At 36.3% G+C, this 4035-nt stretch overlaps 1 pseudogene; it reads right to left on the reverse strand.

The window, feature by feature from the left end:
- Positions 1-360: 360 nt before the first annotated feature.
- LOC147342462 (serine/arginine-rich splicing factor 3 pseudogene) lies at positions 361-1149 on the reverse strand (annotated as a pseudogene).
- Positions 1150-4035: the final 2886 nt, after the last annotated feature.

The raw sequence follows: 4035 nt of genomic DNA on the forward strand, positions 1-4035 counted from the left end.
GAAACTTTTTAGATTCTACACCAATTGGACAACCTCTCATCTGGTTTGAAGACTAGTGGAATTTTCAAACCTCTAATCTCGTTTAAGGGCTCAGCTTTAAAGTTTCCCTTCTGGCCTGTGTTCACAGCAGCTTTTAAAGACTGCTTTCTTAACTGCAGCTGCATACCATTTCCCAACTATGGAAAAGTCTTCAGTTTTTTCCAGTTTTTTTTGTTTCGATAATATTAAATATTACACTTTAGCTGTGCAGGAGTTAGAGGTTATGCAAGGACTTATCAGTCTATGCAAGGCTGACATTCAAAAGCAAATTCATTTGCTTAAGGGAACATTCTAAAGTAACAGTTCTTGATATTACATGCCTCATATGATCCATTCCAAACCACCGAGGATTACAACTTCATGTGTCGCTGTTAACAACAGACAAAGAAATGTGAACAGCTAAAACATTTCAAAATGCAACAAACTTATGAAGTCTCAAACAGAAGTTGAATTTTCTGTACATACTCTTGTCAAAGTTATTTCCTATATACCACATTCCTCTAGAAAAATGGTCTTCTATTGACCTAGATTGGCTACGAGACCTAGAGAAAGATAGGCGCAGCTTCTGATTTCTCTTCTGGGACAGTGATCTCTCTCTTCCCCTATCTTTAGAAAGGGACCTAGTCCTGCTGCAAGAGAAACTTCTCTTGTCTTGGAGATTTGTGTCAAGGTGGAGTACTCATCCTCTGATTAATCATCTCTAAGACTACAACCCCAGAAGGGCAGTGGGCCACAATTTTGACTTATCTTTTCACCTTCTGGCAGTTCCATTTTTACTTGGCAGCCACATAGTGTTCTCCCATTTAAATTTCAGACAGCACCCACTGCATCTCGGGGATCTTCGAATTCCACACTAGCAAAGTCTGGAGGGTTTCTTGCAACCCACACGCTTTGGAAAAAGTTGCACAGTCATTTCCGACTCTCTGTGATCCCATGGACTGTAGCTGGCCTGGCTCTTCTGTCCATGGAATTCTTCAGGAAAGAGTACGGGAGTGGGTTGCCATTTCCTTCTCCAGGGCACACACTTCAGACTGGTCCATAATAGCCAAAGGCTCATTCCAATTCAGTCTTTTTATCATTGTTTCCAAGGTTACCTACATAAACTTTACAGTCCAATCACCAGAAATCATGATGTATTTTGAGGTCATGGGTTAGAAATGCAGAGACTCAAATCCACCATCCTATGCTGATTCTTCCTGGATGCCTTCTGCCTGGCAACCCCTGATGTTTTGGCACACCCAGCATCCATGAAATAGTCAGCTCATGTTATTAAATAAAAGTCGCAGGCTCTGGCCAGAAGGTTTTTTTTTTTTTTTTTTTTTCATGCAAACAATGTTCTTCAATTTAGTCACCCTCAGTAGCTAGGAGTTATTTCAATGATACATGAGACATTTCTGGAACTCCTCAGTAGGATTGGCCATTGGAACCAGGAAAAAAAAATGCTTTGAATAAATTCAGTAAATGAACTTTTTCATTCTTCACGGATAGATGATCAATTTTTAGAAACAGCTAATTGTTCTTATTGCTAAACAAGGCAGGTTATGAAGTTCATCACTAATATTTATGATTTTAAATAAGATGGGATCAAAATAGTGGTTCATTTTTCTCTTTACAAGACTAACTTGTAGGGTGGAGTTTCAAAAAATGTCTTGAATATGGGTAATATTGGGAGGTAAACAGTTAAGACATCAGTGATCGCTTAATTTTATCTGGGTTTGGAGATTTGTTTAAATCAGAATCAAGCAAATAAACTAAAAAAAAAAAAAAGTCTAACACTACAGTGAAACAGCTAAATGTGACCCTCATGGATTTATGGGCTAGTCCTTCAGAAATACACATAATACTGCTTGAACTCTGTGTGAGTTAAATCCCATTTGAATTTGTCCAGAATCAGATATGACTGAGCTATTTTTGTCTAGGCTTTCCCAAGTTAAATTATGCTGAGTTTGTGGTAGCCTCAACTGAAAAATACAAGGTTCCAGGTGAATAGCGGTTGATGGTTGTTTCTGCTTCAGGGCAATCAGAGACACCTCAACAGTGGTGGTTACTTTGAGGTTCTGTTCAGGATTTGTCATATGGGGGAGTAACTAATTTAAATCTGCTTCTTATTCTCCCCTTTTTGATCAGTCTCCTTCATCTTCTAGTTTACGTGAGTTATTATTCTGCCATTTCTCGTCTTTGGTTTTCTCCCTTGTCTTCCTTTGTTACGCCCCTTCCATTTCCATTCTTACTGCTAAATACCATATTTTTCCTATTTCTTAGTAAAGATATTGAAGACATAAATTTGATTGTATCATTCATGTTTTCATGTCAGGGTTATAAAAAATAGGTCATCGATTATCCTAAGGTTTGGCTATAGTCAAGCTTTTGTCTTAATTTCTCTCTTCTGTACTATGACTAGAAGTGAAGGTCACTTGGGATCCTAGATCCCAGGAAAGCTTTCTAACTAGCCCAGATGGCAGGAGGTACAGGTGCTCTGACATCTCATTCGAAATTATTCAGTATTATTGGCCATATGATGACTTTGCTTATGCTGTAATTACAGCACTATGAATTATTTTATAACTGGAGATTTATAACTTTTAGTCTCATTCAAATATTTTGCCAGTCCTTCAGCTCCCCTCCATTTGTTTTCGGCATCTATGAGTCTATTTTCAGTCTGTTTTGCTTGTACTTTTTTCTTTTTTAGATTTCACATAGAAGTGAGAGCATGTGGTATTTGTCTTTCTCTGACTTCTTTCACTTAGCATAATACCCTCCATGTCCGTCCATGTTGCCACAAATGGCAAGATTTCGTTCATTTTTAAGGCCTATATGCCATTGTACATATATAATTTTTTAGTCCATTTGCCTGTTAATGAACATTAAGGATGCTTCATATCTTGGTTACCATAAGTTCTGTGATGAATACTGGAGTATATATATATTTTTTTGAATTAGTGTTTTTGTTTCTTCTGGTAAATAATCAGAGGTAAAACTGCAGGATCATATGGCAGTACTATCTTTAATTTTTTGAGAAAACTTTAAAACTTTTTCCATAGTGGCTGCATTAGTTTTATAATATAGCCCCACCAGCAGTGCCTGAGGGTTACCTTTTCTCCACATCCTCACCAATAATTGTCATTTGCTGTCTTTCTGATGACAGTTATTGTGACAGCTGTGAGGTGCTATCTCAGTATGCTTTCCTTTTGTAGTTCCCTGGTGATTAGTTATGTTGAGTATCTCTTCATGCACCTATTGGTTTCTGTATGCATTTTTGGGGAAAACATTTTTTTCAGGACCTCTCTCTATTTTTTGTAATCCAGTTTTGTTTTTCCTTATAATGAGTTGCGTGAGTTCTTTATATATTTTGAATTATTAATCTTTTATTTTATATATATAATTTACAAAATCTTTTCCCATTTAGTACATGACCTTTTAATTGTGTTAGTTTTCTTTGCTGTGAATAAGCTTTTTAGTTTGATGTAGTACTGTTTGTTTATTTATGCTTTTGCTTCCCTTGATTGAGAAAATATATCCAAAAATAATTCTAAGACTGATGCCCAAGAGCATGTTGCTTATGGTATTGTCTAGAAGTTTTATGGTTTAAGGTCTTAATATTTAAGGCTTTAATCCATTTTGAGTTTATTTTTGTATATAGTGTGAGAAAGTAGGCCAGTTTGATTCTTTTGCATGTAGCTTTCCAGCATGTAGCTTCAATCATTTATTGAAGATGCTGTCTTTTCTCCATTGTGTATTCCTGTCACTTTTGTCAGAGTAATTAACCATAAAAATGTGGGTTTATTTCTGGGCTCTCTATTCTACTTCATTGATCTCTGTGTCTGTTTTTGTGCAAGTATTATGAAACTGAAAGTGTTAGTCACTCACTAATCCATGTACCATTTTGATTATTTTAGCTTAGGAGTGTAGTTTGAAATTAAGGACCACAATAACTCCAGCTCTGTTCTTTCTCAAGATTATTTTCACAATTCTGGGTCTTTTGTGTTCCCTTACAGA

This window comes from Bos grunniens, chromosome 29 (genome assembly GCF_055505025.1).
Source record: "Bos grunniens cultivar Pamir isolate PY7600 chromosome 29, Bosgru_T2T1.0, whole genome shotgun sequence".
Classification (NCBI taxonomy): Eukaryota; Metazoa; Chordata; class Mammalia; order Artiodactyla; family Bovidae; genus Bos; species Bos grunniens.